General features: G+C 42.0%; 1 long non-coding RNA gene across 2 annotated transcripts in view; it reads right to left on the reverse strand.

Moving 5' to 3' along the window:
• Window positions 1-14,468, reverse strand: part of LOC135983012 (uncharacterized) — a 208,527-nt gene extending 194,059 nt beyond the window's left edge. The window contains exons 1-3 of one of the 2 annotated variants that reach the window (XR_010600507.1): window positions 14,221-14,451; window positions 11,633-11,865; window positions 379-6,818 (exon numbers count right to left, since the gene is read on the reverse strand). This is a non-coding gene — a long non-coding RNA (uncharacterized LOC135983012). Of the gene's footprint in view, window positions 1-378; window positions 6,819-11,632; window positions 11,866-14,220 lie in introns of those variants that run through there. The other variant, XR_010600508.1, reaches the window with a different exon arrangement.
• Window positions 14,469-15,501: the final 1,033 nt, after the last annotated feature.

Raw genomic sequence — 15,501 nt, forward strand, 5'->3', positions numbered from 1 at the left:
ACTAATACACAGTTCCTATTTATCAACCAAAGATGATCCCCTTAAAACTGTCATAAATCTTTTCCCAATATCCTCCAAGAAAGGGGTTCTGATGACCTTACTGCTGCCATAAGATCACAACACTTCCTCAGCACAGCAGGATCCTTCTAACAGCCCTCACAGCAACTTCTGTGGGAAGTTTGCAGGCATAGGTGCAACCCCAACCTTGTCACATTGGGCTATGGCACCATATATCAAAAGCAAAACTGACTAGAAACAGAAGTGAAACGGATTACAATGTAGTCCCTCTCCAAACTGAGATAAATGAAAAATTTAAACAAAATCACACAAATGATGAACGTTAATATTTGTTTTAATATTGTGTCCGTTTCCAAAATCTCAGGTGGTGTTTGTGTAGTAGGTACAGCAGTCTCAATTTTTAAAATACTTATTTTAACCTGATGTTTTTTTTTTTTTTTAAACTGAAAACTAATAAACTGGGAGTCAAAACAAAGACATCGTTATATAAAATGACTGGTGAGTGTACATCTAGCAAGACATTAGGACTAACTTTCAGCAATGTACACACACAGTTATGACTCTGACCATCTTCACATGCAGTTACTCAAGTTCCACCTGCAGTTATGGTAATTGTGCACACAAATTAGATACAAAATTGTACTTGCTTTTTTGTACATGCAGTGGCATGTGTACATTTCCTAAAAATCACGCTTATAAAGTATAAGGAGTGCACATAAAACATAATATAATAGCAGCAACAGAGAAACTAGGATTTAAAGGTGGGCAGATTATTGGATATAAAATGAATGAACGATTATTTGTCCAAAATGTCTGAGAACAATATATTACACAAAATAATGAATATCATATTGGATGTTCAAATATGACAGAGAGAATGAATAGCTGTTATGAAATACCGTGAAGTCATTTTTCATGAAAATTTAACTGAGAAATGTAAATAAATGTAGTATGTTTGAGGAGTTGCTATTCTGAGTTACTGTAAAATTACACACCAATTTAGATAAAATTACCCAAAGTTCAAACTTCACCAGACAGGAACTTTTTCAGATTGAAAGCACTTTTGGTTAATTTGGGGTTAAGGTCCCCTCTGCCATCTGTTGTAGGCCCTGATCCAGGTCCCATTGAAGTCAGTGGTCCTTAATGACCACTCATTGGCACTTACTGGTGTCAGATGGGAAAAGATGTTGCATAAGAAAGGATATTCTCACAGTGTTTCTGAAGTAGTTAAAATCAGAAAAATAGCCAGACCTCATGAGATTTCCAGACCAACTGCCAGGTCAAAGAGGTTGGAATACATTTAGACAAGGACCTACAAACTTCTGGATGCTAATCTGAGCAGAAGTGTTTCTCTCAGCCTTCAGATCTTTGCCCATCAAAAGTCAAAATTTAGCATACAGCACAAAGTCTCAGCCTCAGGGGACAGTGTCTGAAAATTTAAGCACACCTAGTTTGGCATTTGAGTTATAAAAGTGATAAAGATATAAAGTTTAAATTTTTAAGATTCTTTTTGCACTCATACAAATCAAACATTGTTTTTTGAAGACTAGTTTTCCATTTCTTAATGGCTCACACCTCTTTTTCATTTGAAGGACATTAAGATTGCATCTCTAACTGACTTGATTTGACTAATAAAACAATGGTCACAGAACTCTGATCTGGTATGAGTCCAGGCAGAACTAGTTTAGATCAGTCTGGTAGCCTCAGTTCATTTCAGTGGGCAGAACCAGTTACTGTCATTTGTCTAAAGAAAGAAAGAATAGACAAGCTTTTTATATTTTTCCACGTAGGATTCTGGAATACAGGTGAATGTTAGTTTTTCCCTTCTATTGTAGCCCACAGAGCTAGCTTAGCCTTTTATTTTACTCAGCCGTAGCAAAAGGAACTTACAGGCCTGTATCCTGTAAGACATTGGCTTAAGCAAGTTAGCATAAGTATAGTAGGCCTGTGACCTTAGCATATTTAAAATGGCCTGACAGTTGCCCTAGATTTTGGGGAACTGGGAATAGCTTGCTCAACAGAGGGAATTGGTATATAATGGTACCAGGCAACTGTAGGAACACTGAATCAACACTGGGCCTTGGATATTTTAGGATAGAATTGTTGGCAGGTGTCTAACCATAAACTTGCTTGAGCAATAGGTGACGTATATGAGAATGAGTTAAATGGCATTAATATGTTAACCTATAAGAAAGTGCACCCCAATATTAGTAGGGTGAGGAAGTTAGATTTAGACACGGAAGGCCGGGCATCAGAATGAATATTCATGATAGTGCTCAGGCTCTATAATAGGCCAAGCCCCCATATAAAGGGGGTTAGCTTTCCATCATTGACCCTTCAGCTCTTCATTGTTATCTACCACCAAACTTTGGGCATTGGGGAATCTAGACTATCAGACTCATTTGGCATGAAAGAGGCAGGGCTGGTCCTTTGTCTCTCACCACCAGGTCCCGAAGGTAAGGAGTGAGTATATAAGTATACAAGCATATGCAGTGAACACTACCAAATATATCTTTAGTACTATATTACTCCTATCTGTTTAGTGGTTTGGAACTTTTGTCTTTACAAATTGTTCTAATAAAAAAAATTGCCAAGGCTTCACTGTGCCTTCAGTGTGATTGTCTTTGACCCACCCTCCCGAGGTTCCCTACAAGATATTGAACTTGTTAGTTTTAATTCTGTGGAGCCTGATTCTGGGCAAGAACCCTGTTACCCCCAGCTCATTAATTAGTATCAATTGGCAAACAATTTTTATTAACCATTAAGCAGGATCAAGCAACTATCTAATGAGAGAGATCCCAATAATATTCATAATTTATAATCTCTCCAATATAAAGGTTTTCACCCCAGAAGAATCCCAAATAACTTTGCAAACTATATTCAGGTCACTTAAATTCAGCCACTGAATTGTAGCCACTTCTGCAGTGAAGTCAGCAGGTGTTAATCAGCAAATAGTAACATAACACAACACCAAATCCCACTGAAATTCTTGCAAAGAAGCGTCATGGAATGTTCGGGGACCTGAAGTTCTCAGAACCTTGGTTCTGCATCTCATCCAGAAGTGCCCCTAACAGCAAAATACGCCCCATTACAATGATAGGGCAATTGACTGAGTAATGATTCAGAAGGAAAAGTGTTGCCTGCTGAAGTACCAGAACTACTTATCAAGACATCCTGTATTTTTCTTTTTATTCTCCCCATCCAACATCTAAAGTACTATTCCATCTATGGAGAACTAGATACCTATCAAAATCAGCATTAGAGGTGCTGGTGTGGTAGCACAGTTAAACTCTCTTGTGATCATAGCTAGCGTATAGAGAATGAAATGCATATTCCTAATGATATGGAGAAATACTTAGAAATTACGAAGACAGACTGACTCAACCCATCTAGTGTTTTTGTCTTGGTGTGTTGGGGTTCAATAGAGGCCCCCAGTCTTACACTCCCTAGCCCTATGGAAGACTGGGTGATTCACAGAGATAACAATTGCCCCATGAGTGGGAGGCTTTACTGTAAAAGTACCTTCTGCCATCTGACCTACAGAGATGCATTAATGTCACCCTCAGCAGGGGCCAGACAGCTGGGGCCTGATCCAAAGTCAGTGGAGGCTTTCAGTTGGGATCTTCTGTCAGCAGGAAGAGGAGCCTTCCTTTGTACCTGTTTAACAGGGATAACAGTGCTATTAGGGTGTGAAGTTGGGCAGCCATCTGATGAGAATAAGGGGGAAAACAGTGTAACCATTCGGAGGGAAGGGGTAGAAGCCGGAATGGCGAGGTGGCAGAAAGCAAGTCCTAGAGGAATGGGACTAGGAATACAATGAGGAGAGAGGCACCACAAAAAGGGAAGAAAAATAGGTTTTGAAACGAACATGTGCAAAGCCATCGTCTCTTGGGTATTTATAACAGTTTAGCACTGAAATATAGTTTATGAACAAAAAATATCCTCCTGGCTGGTTGAAACTATTGTAAATTGCATTGCTTTTACCCCCTTTACATAGAGTACTTAAAAACAATTATGACCTACCAGTAAATGCTTTTACATGAAATATTACATTTTTATGGCAAGCTCTGTACCTTCATCATTTGCCTGAAAGTTTCTGAAATACTTGAAAAGAAAGGCAGAACTGAAATATATTTGTCCATGAAAAGAATTCAGGCATGTGTCTCTCTTCCCAGATATTACTTATTCTTGATAACGGTACAGGGAGAACTTTCCCATGCTAATGCAAACAAACATTCACACAGGAGTCAAATGGGAGCAAACAGCACAGCAGGGAAGCAGGCACCCTGAGGAAGCACAAGAAGACATCTGCAAGTTTTACAGCATGCATGTTTTCTAGCTTTAAATATGAAAAGTAATTCAGGAGATTCAGGGTTTATACATGCAAGTTTTTAACTGAGAATGAAGTTATGCTCAAAAATATAAGCTCTGAAATGGATTACTTCACATTAGTTTTAGCACTAAAAGGAAAACAGATTGGGGCAACTCAGTGGGAGAAAAATAGGATTTTTCTGGGTAGAGATAGACTCTTTAGTGATGATCATTCAGTCTCATAAAGTAGGAGATTTGGTTTGGGGGAATTATGCTTAACAATTGTAATTATAGAACTGTGTCTGTGATGAATACTCTGTTGTGGATACAATAGCATTGCATTTTTAAACTACTGTATAATTTCTGGGCACACTTTGATGAGTTTTCTGGCAACTGGTCTGTCTATTTTATAAATCAGCAGGGGATTTGACAAGATGAGAAAAAAGGTTCCCTCCTTCCTCGATTTATACATGTTCAGTTATATTCATTGTTAGTGCTATTCTGAACAACTTATTCATTGATTTGTGGCATGTGCTCCTTAGATCACTTTTAATGTTTTTATGTGCCCTGCATGCACCTTTTACTTTAAAAAAAATTGAAGAATTGTAGCTTCAGACATGACTTACAGTTTAAAAAAAAAAAACGCCACATAAAATCCCTCTTTTTTCATATCATCATGCATTTAAAGTGACTATGTATCCTTTATTTCTCACCTCAGGCAAGTAAAGAAAATGCCAAAGACTTACATCATGGATTAACAAAAGACCTCACACCTCCAAAATGCAGATGAACAAAAATGTTCAGTTTCTCATAACTCTGTGTTTCACCTTAATCTCCATCAGCTAAGATACTCATTCTTACCATTAGATCAACTCCAAGCTCACAAGAAGGGTAGATGCTGATACAGGACACCACCACTTGAACAAACAGGCTTGGGTTACTCAAATTAAATGCATCTTCATTGACCTTGAGACCATGATTTAGGCTGTTCCCCCTGAAAATAAGATCCTATCCCAACTCCAAGCATCCAGCTCCCCCCAGACTTCTCTCTGTCCTGCACGCTCTCAGATTCTCTCCCCAGGCCAATTCCCTCTCCCCCTGCCATACCTGTTTCTCTCCCCTCAGAATCTTTTCCCTCTCATCCTCCATGCCTCCCCTCCTCTCTGGTTCTCCTCGGATCCCTTCGCTCTGTGCCTGATTTCTTCATTTACCTCCCTCTGGTTGCTCTCCCCCACTTGCCATCTCTAGCTCTCCATGATCCCATCCCAGGACCTTTCCTTCCTGACTTTCCAGTCTTCCTTCTCTTAGTGCTAGAGGAGATGGGGGAGACAAACCATAATAGACCTCCCTCTCCCAGGATGGTGCATAAGCCAAGGTCTGGGATACCTCCTGTCACAGTTCAGGGCAACTGCACTTATATTCCCCCTCCGTGGTCCCTCAAGATCCTGGCTCCTCAGCCATCACCTCTCTTGAGTAGAGGTCTGCATCTCTCCACTTCCTGGCTGGGTTTTTTCCAGGCTGCACAGTTACCTGCCTATGCTGTGATGTCCCCAGTAAGTCAGGCTGCTTAAACAGGCCAGTGTCTGTGCTTTGCTTTCTCTCTGAACATTATATCCAGTGTAATTGCTCACAGCTAAAATTACATCATTTCTAAAAAAAAACTAAACAAAAAAAAAAACATTAAAAACCAATAAAAGAACCTAAAGGGATGCTAATAAGCTTACCAGAGATTACCCCACACTCCCACAAGGGCTCTGGAAAGAGTCAGTCCTTCAGACCCCACAAAAGAGTTTTTCTGTGATCAGAAGTTATAACAGCCTTAGCTCAGAACCAGAACCACCACCAGATAATAACCAGATAATGGTCCTCTCCTCAGGGTGTAGCTTCAAAAGCTGGGTTTTTGCACAGCCCAAGGTGGGTAATTTGCATTCACCTCTCCCTAGGCAAATCACTTGACAATTCCCCAGGCAAACCACTTGACAATGTTTGTCCCAAAAGTCCATTCTTGTCTGACACATTGTTCAGCACAGTCCTTTGCAGTTCATGACACTTCCCAGGGTTCATATCCTATCTTCCCACCAGAAAGATTACATACAATCCTGATCCATAATAATACACAGTCCTTTGCATTTAATACAACGGACTCCAAAGATACTGAAGAAGGTTTTCACAGATATTCCAGGAAACTGCTATATCTGCCAGATCTCTCTCCACCTCTCTGCAGTGCAGTGGGCAGGAAGAAACAACACCTAGCACCCCTGCTCGGCATGGCATCCTCCTCTGCATGCTGCTGAGTGGAAGCAACTCTGCTCCTCTGAGCAAGTGATGGGCAGCTCACTACGCTCTCTTCTCCTCTCTAGCCCCTGCAGAGGGGCTGAAAGTGGGGCGGAGAGGGAGGGTGAAATCCATCTTTGTTCCCATCTTACAGAAAGTTGCTACTGTGGTTTGTTGTTCCATTAGAATCAGGCTTATAACTAATCTTCTTCAAGCTGGAAAAAACAAATCAAAATAAAGGGGTGACTTAAAGTCAAAAGCCGTTCAGATTCCCCAGACTACATCACGTGTCTTGGCAGTGAAAGGTAGAACCCTGTAGCCAAGAATTTAGGGAGTCAGTCAAAGGTAAATCATTACAGTCATAGGATGGCTCTGATGAGAACCCAATGCATCTGCAAGGGTCACCTCTACTGGATGGTATCAGCTGTTGCTCTTCTGAATTATACTCAATATCTAAGCAAAGTTAAAGGAGCTTTAAATATATATTAAAGCAAGTTTTCAGGGACATGTTATTTATTGGGTGTAGGACAAATGAAAGTTGAATATATATGGATACACACATATTTAGCACATAATAGCCGAAACCTGTGGTGGTGATGTTGAGAGAGTGTAGAAAAGTAAATACTGTGTAACTATACATCCCACAGAGATGCACAAGGATGTGGTGGGAATAGCCTGTCCCAGCACATCACGTATAGTACATGAGGTCTATGGTTTTAGCAGGTTCCCTGGAATTGAAGTATTCCACAGGCACTACATTTCTCATCTTCATTTGCCATTCGATATCCCCTACATATTTTATTCCTTCACATAAGCTACCTGCCTGAAGTACCACCTTTAAAGTCAGTCAGAAGATAATTCAGACATGTATCCACCCTCCCCTCCCACCTCACCTATTTTTTTTCCCAGTGTTGTTAACATCCTTCAGCCTAGAACCTCAGTGCCGCAAGACCATTGCTGAACTTGGGCTCAGCTATAAACAGCAAAGCATTCTACAGCAACGCAGCACCCCCCGCTCCTGATGTGCTAAGCTCACCTCCTCTTTTACCTTCTTTGCAATCCAAATCTGATGAATACAAAATCGTAGACACAAAGTATTTTGAGAAACAGCTTAATGGAGGGTACCAAGGGATGTGAATCAGACTTTATAACAAAAAGACAAGTACTAATTTAAGGTAGAGTCTAATTCCCAGAATGACATTATCTGTGTAGTGTTAATTCTTTATTATTCAAAAGATTGCTAACAGTTCGTATCTGCACAAATGCGTTTATGCTTCATTCATTCCAAGTCAATAATAATGGATTCTTACTATTGATTATACATGAGCCTTTTTGTCCCATCATAATGAAATTTTAATGTTGATGGTCCCCAAACTATTATTTCAACCTAATAACAGTGAGACTTGACAATTACCTCGCTCTGTGAATTGCAGATAGAACTAATAAGGTCATCCTTAATAACTTTGTTTACCCGACATTTGATAATTTTATAGTTATTATGTATTATTTTAAAGTCAGAAGAGTCTTTTGCAAAGAAATGTTGTTTCCCTGTGGAATAAAATACACTTCTGCCAAAAGGAAGCCTTTCTTCTTGTCTGCTCTCTGACCCTCAGTGTGGTGCTTGTTTCTATTAAGGGACCCTCTCAGCCTACAGAGGAGAGGAATAAGCCTCTGTAATTACAGCTCAAAACAATCTCACACACACACACAGGGGGAGAGAACTTTAAATCTTCAAAAACAATTTAGAAAGAGAAACTTAATTTAAGACTCAACAAAGGCAGGACAGGTAGAGAAGTGATATTAACTTTGTTCAATGAGCTAAACAAGTATTTTGTATTCCCACTATAAATTTACTACCATTGTGGGGCTGTTGTATAAAGTTTTATTTCTCTATAGCTGTCATTGGCAAGGTGCCATCACCAGCTCCCTTGTCTGTCCCAGGAGAACACCACTGTGGCACTCGCAACTCCTGCTGCCTGTAAACGAATATGCAGCAAGTGGATAGCAAAGGTTCTAAACAAAGAGAAGCAGTACTTCAGATTCTAAGAGCACCTGGCACCTCTCTTTAGGCTGTTAGCAGGTACTCCTATTCTCCCAGATGTTCCAGATGCATTGGTTCAGGTAGATTAACACACCGCCACCAGGCTTTTATTCCACTGTCTGAGGAACACCCAGGAGTCAATGGGAGCTTCCCCCCCCACCCCCCAAATCAGGACTGCAGGATTGGACCCTGTATTTTTAACCCTTTAATTAAGACCTTCAGAATATTCTTAGTTATAAATCATAAAAAACAGCATGTCAACTCATCACTGCTGGCCGCATCAAAATAAAATACAGGCTTTAAAATCTCTTCAGTATACTTTTACCACCAGCTTCAGTTGTTTTGTTAACGCAGTCATGCCTCCAGCAAGCACTGCAGGGTCAGCATAGCCGGGATCTGAAAGGACAGTCCCTAAAGTCAGTCGAGGAGGAGAACTGACTGGCTTAGAAATCTAGATCTCACTCAGAAGGCGAGTGACCATAATATGAGGTCTTGAGGATGTATGTGGTGAGGGAAGAGGATAGTTAAAGTGAGATGACCTGAGGGACTGGAGGGCAAGACTCCTCCAGCCTTCACCATTGACTCCTAAGGGGCCAAATATTTTCTATGGAAAAAGCATCAGGAGTTAAAGAAATAGCCCCTGTACCCAGCAGTGGGGCCCCAGCTCAGCAAAGTACTTAAGTATAAACCTATCTTTAAGCACACGTAGTTAAACCAACGCGACCACTCATGTGCTTAAACGCCTACCCAGCTAGAAGTATCCTGCTGAGCTGAGACCTTAAAATCTTCCCAAAACTGGCGTTACAGTCCCCAGTCTCTGTCAGTCTGAGTGAATTTTTACTAACACAATAACATTGGTGTGCAGGGGCCTATACAGACAAATAAGATAAGGACTCTCCTTAAACAGCTTTCAATCTGACCCACAGAGCTCTTTCAATGAAAGATGACCATCATCTTTGGTTGAGAGATGAAGGAGTTATGTCCTGCAAGCATTTCTTTCTTGTTGCCATGGGAGTCAAGTTGATTCTGTTTAATGATCAGGCACCAGCACAGGAACAGAAAGCACAGGGGTGCAGGATTATTGATGGAGAGCTAGCCAAAGTGAGGTGGGGGGGGGGGGCACGCTAAAGGAAAAGAAGAGGGAGGTTGCTTGACAGACAAAGCGAGGGAGACGGCTCCAAATGGACAGGATGGCATGAGAAAAGGTAGAGTCAAGAGGGGAGAGTCAAAGGGAGCATCAAGAACAGAGGAACGAGCACAGAATAGGGCCTGAGAAGAGGAGTACGAGGAGATGAGAGCAGCCGAGGGCAGAGCCTTGAAGATGAGGACAACTTGCTTCTGGACACTGCCACACACTCTTGTTCCAAAAGATGGAACTTTCAAAATGTAATAGGAGGTGAGCAGCAGTCTCTGTGCTCGGGGCCCAGCAGGGAGGTTCATCAATAAGGTAGGGAAGGATTATGTTGCTACCTAAAATGCCCTCAGAGAGCCTTTAATCTACACCTTCTCTAACTCAGTGGATCTCGGACACATTGGGAGAATCCATAGATTCACTTGCAGGACTGGGTCCTCGAAACAGTATTCCAGGAACAACTTCCAGGTTAGGGATGGAAAGAAAAGCACAAATAGACAAGATGGAGCTTGGGTCCAGTCAGTTAGAGAGACAGACTGCAAATCTGAATTGTTTTCGTTTGCTCTACCTCAAAGAAAACAGCCCAAAACTCTTTCACTTTAAGGCTTGCTAGAACTAATATTTTTTGTTTATGGGGTTGCTCATAGTGCCAGCATTCCCAGGACTGCCAACAAGAATTTAAGAGTGTTGTCATAGGACAGCCTGCTGCTCACTGCCTCCCAGACTTGTCTTAACAGAGAAAGAGTACAGGGAGCGGGGAGGAGAATGAGGTTAGTAGCCAAAAGACACATCGGGTGATGCATTTCTAACTGGCAATAGAACAGCCTGCAGAAGCTAACAGATGCATTTCCAAAAAGTGTCTAAAACTTTAGGTGCTGTTAGAGTGGTATTGAAAAATGCGGTCATCTGGCAACTAAATCTTAATTGCACTAGTTTAGTCTAATGAATATTTTAAAAGTAACTTTTGTTTCAAAACTAACAGTCTAATAAGATAGTCTGTGCATCAGAGTGTGCCAAAATTTCAAACATTCAGATTTAGTTTACACTGTGTTAATTTTGAATGCTAGAAGTGACCCAAAAAAGAAAAGAATTTTTTACCATCTTTAAGTACCAGGTATTTAATGTGTATTTGTTATGTATATGTCACATAACCCACCTGTATACTTTTAAATGCCACATATTCCACATGCATATTCTTAAGTATTGGTTCCCATGACAGGGATCCATGTAACAACAATTATCTGTTTGTTTTTAAAAACTCAATAGCTTTCCAAAACATCCTTTGCTCAAGTGCATTCACCAAACTATACATGTATCAATCTGGGAGCCTGAGAACCAAACAACAACAAACACTCCCTCCCTCAGATTGTCACCTCTAACAACATAAACACTACCCCACTACAACAGTAAGAGGGGTGCCGGCCCAGAGCCTGCCCCTGGTCTGGATGTGCAGGAGCCTCAGGGGGCTGACTCAAAGGTAAGTTGGGAACATGTAATCAAATAAAGGTTGCAGGCCTGACTGTTACAGCCCCTTATGAGCCTTCACCCATATGTGTACACACAAACCATATCTTTACTCAGCCCAGAGCCCTTGTGTAACTACATAGGTGACATGGGGGAGGGCATGCTTGGCCCCTGTCCCCAGCAGCCAGGCCTAGGCAGCCTGTTGCCGCCTCCCCAGGAGGACACTCTCTCAGGCAGAGAGCTCAGCAGCCCCGGGCTGGGAGCAGTGTCGGGGGGGGGGAGGGGGTTCGCTGGGCAGTCATGTGTCCTCCCCTTTTGATTGTGTCCCCCCAGTATGGGGGGACATGAGTCGCCTATACCTAGTTATTAAGTGTAGCACACACGGTACTCACTGTTGAGTTGTCCTCTCAGGGTGGCGAGGTAGAAAGGTCACCCCTTGGAATGGAAAAGGCCCTCAAGTTGCTCAAACCCTGGCTTTCCCTTGGCTTCCAGGGCAAGGGAGGCCTAACAGGTGAGGATGGCGGCTGGTCCGACAGTGGAGTCGGAGGGCTCCTTCTCTCCTCTCCCCTTTGTCCAGTCCAGGGCAGTCTGCCTGTTGTCTCTCCCTGTTAACTCTGGCTAGATGCTAGAGGAGAGAGTAAGAAGCTGAATCCTTTTTACCTACAATGCTTTCTCCAACACTGCTGTTGTGAGGCCAGCGTCTGAGAGGGGAACCCACTGCTTTTAGTTAGCCAGGCTTCTCTTGCTGAAAAGCAAAATGGAGCTCTCTTCCATTTGTTCCAGAGAGCCACAGAGGGGCTGCATGCCTACATCTGCTTCTACTGCTGGGAGACAATTCCCTTACTTCCCTCCCAACAATGTGCTTGTTTGGGCAGTGCCAGCCATGGGTGGGGCATTCTAGGTGTGGGACTGGTTATCCTGGCAGGTCAATCAAGCTTCTGGCCCAATAACTCCTCCTCCCCCATGGCTGCCTGGGTCTCAGGTACAGGCCAGACAAGCAATTACAGTTCAAACAGTGAACAATACCATCTGGAGGAAACACACACACATCTAGTACACTGTTAATAAAACCACAGTACACCACACCAAATCTACTCCACCTCTAATGAAAACTAAGTGTCTTAGAAACACTTCTGATCAATAGTTCTACTTTAATGAAGTACATTCTAGTAAAAAAGCAGACTCCTTTGTAATGAACACATGCTTGATGTGGTGCCTTGAGGGTAAATACAACCATGTCAACAAAAACACTCATTCCCTCTTTTAAAAAGATAAAATGAAACAATGGAAATATGCATACCTAAAACTCAGAAGGACAAGTTTCCTCCACAGAAAATACACCAGGGACATTCTACTGCTGCCCTTAATAGAGCACCTCTAATTACAGATCTCCACACACCCCATCAAGCTAATGAGGAATATTTTGCTTCTCCTACAGTCTGCCTAAACTTTCTGCAACTTAAAGTAATAATAATAATCTTTCTTCTGCTAAGTGCACAGAGTTTGCTAAAATATAAAGGTATCTTCAAACCGGAACTCAGATCTAACCCTTCTGCCCCTGGGTTGTGGGTAAGTTTGGAGTCAGATCTCAGTGACACAGCTTTGACCTTTTTCTCTAATGATCCAGAGAGAGTGGATCTGGTCACCCTCAGTCTTGGGGGAAGTTTGATTTGCATCTTAACATCATGACTCCCAACCTTTCCTAATAATCAATGCTTGTTCCACAACTGTTTTGTTGGAAGCATGTAAGTTAAAGTTTCCATACTTCTGTATTATCGCTAACATGTTTCCCCTAGCTTACTAAGCTGCATTATGGAGTCTTTCTCACTCTCTCTCTGACCCATTTAATACAGAGTGGAATGGCTTCAACAAGAGAGACTGATAAAGGCCCACATCAGAATAGCCTATAGTTTGGTGGCTAGGGAACTCTCCTGAGCAGTGGAAACCACAGAGTGGGAAATTGAACCAGGGTCTTAGTACTCAAATCACTGGGCAAACAGTTATAAGGGAGTTAGATCACTGATATAGGTGTTCCCCTAGTTTGAGGACCACAGTGGGGTATAAATGGAAGACAGGCATCTGCATGAGGCAGCAGGGTGTAGGACTAGAAGCAGAAAGTTAGCTTCCATGGGATCTTTTATAGTAAAAACTGAGGTATTGAGTGAGGTTAGGCACTTCCAGAGTTAGGCTGCAACTGCGTGGGAGTTTTGTGGATTGCAGTACCACCTAAATCTGGGGTTTAGGCACCTAAATCCCTTTATTTACCCTCCATACCAGCTACAATGCCTAGAACTCATGTTTCTGATGTTTGTCTGGTTCTCTGTATTTTCAAGTCGGGGGGCAGATTAAACCAGGTATGTACTTTAGTGCAACAATGAGGTCAAGATATTAAATATATTATATATAAACCTAGTGTGGACAGAGATTCATTGTAAAAGCTGCCACTGACTTCCAGGTGCTAAATGAATTCTCCATTTTTCAGTTCCTGCCAATTTAAGAGGAAGTATTTTTGAACTCAGGCTGCAACTACATGCTATTCTTTTTAGCAAACAATCTCTTTTTAACTCACGCTAGGTGTAGATAGTTGCCCAGTTACTCTTCCACTCACTTTGTTCCTAAGGAAGTATAACCCCAACTACTAAAGTGTAGCATTTATTTCTAACACTAAGTGGAAGCTGAATCCGTATGACACAAACTCTCAATGTTGATTTATTGGAGTTTAGACTCTCCAAAGCCTCCTGACATGCTAAACCTTATTCATATTGTGAGTGGGGACTGTACTATTTGCCTTCTCTACTTACCAATGCCTGAAGGGGAGCAACTCCATTTTCAAAGGCAAGAATAAAAAACATGTAATATTGACTTACAAAAAGCCCACACAGAGCCTTAGCTTTCCCACAGACTCCAATGGTTTCCATTTTAGATCTAGAGACTATTCCCTTTATCTGAAACCAAGTGGCTTGAGATTTAACAATCCTACCTTGCACTAGGTGATCTTGTAGGTCTTATCCATCTCTGTGATTCTGCAAAGTGCAACTTGCTTGTTTTTTTGTTTTGTTTTTAATGGCATTTGTTGTTCTCCTACAACTAAGCCACAGCTGCTTTCAGATGCAGAATGTATTCTTCCCCCGTTGCTGAATAAATCACGAGATCATCCAGTTACCCTAACAAATTGGTTCAGTGAAACCAGACTCCAAAATAGAAGAGGGGTGTTAAAAACCCCTTACTAATTATTGAAATACTTACTACACCTCCTGGACGATAAGGAATGCACAAGACAGCTGTGGCCCTCCCAACCAGAACTGCCTGATTGCAGCCACTTATCATACCTAATCTAGTAAATTACTTTGCCCTTTCCAGAACACAGAGGCTCATGCCTCAGCAAGAACAAAGTATCTTTGCACACTATAGCATTTGGTGTTCCAGAGACAAGCCCTAAAATCCCCATATTTCTTGTGCATCAAGATTTGGGCACAACACTGTAGCAGAAACCTGAGAAATCTAATGTGCTAGATTTAGATTTATAAAGGCATTCCGGTTGCACTAACCTGCAGGTACATTTACTTCAGTTAAAAGGAAAATGTAATCATAATTTTATCATAGTTGTTTTTCAGATCTATCTTTCCAAAACGAAGAGATCAGATCAGCAGTATGTTGGTTCCTGAGGCCAGAGGTGTTTTATTTTCCTCCACATTCTCCTTTCAGTGGCAGTGAACATGGGACAGAAGATGACCTGGCAGTGGACCATCAGCAATACACCATAGAAAACTAACATTAACGGGGCTACATCACCAGAGGGGGGAAAGTGCAGTATTGGTCAGAATAGCTGGTAGCCCCTGGCAGAAAATTCTTGGGGGGAGGAGCAGCACAGAAGGTGCACACTTGAGAGAGGAAGAGCAAAGGTGGCTTTATGTCACCTTTGTGCTGTCTCAATTCTGGGCTGCTATGGGCCCAGGATCAAAATGGCCCAGGGCAAAACTAGAGCAGGAGTCTCCCCAGAGCTGCCTGTGAACTGGGTAGCAGCCCAGAATCCATCACAGAGCTCAGTATTGTGCTTACTCTTCCTACCACCACCACCATGGCTCCTGTTGTGGGGATGGAAGGGGTGGGCTATATCAGCCCTACGCAGCGGCTACCCTGAAGGAATTCTCCTCCATGCAATTGCAGCTGTTTCAGAGCCCCTACAGAGGGCCATTATGTATTTCTAGTGAGGAAGAGACAAATGAGGGAGGAAGAGAGTACCAAAGAGCCATGCCCAGAA

This window comes from Chrysemys picta, chromosome 4 (genome assembly GCF_011386835.1).
Source record: "Chrysemys picta bellii isolate R12L10 chromosome 4, ASM1138683v2, whole genome shotgun sequence".
NCBI lineage: Eukaryota > Metazoa > Chordata > Testudines > Emydidae > Chrysemys > Chrysemys picta.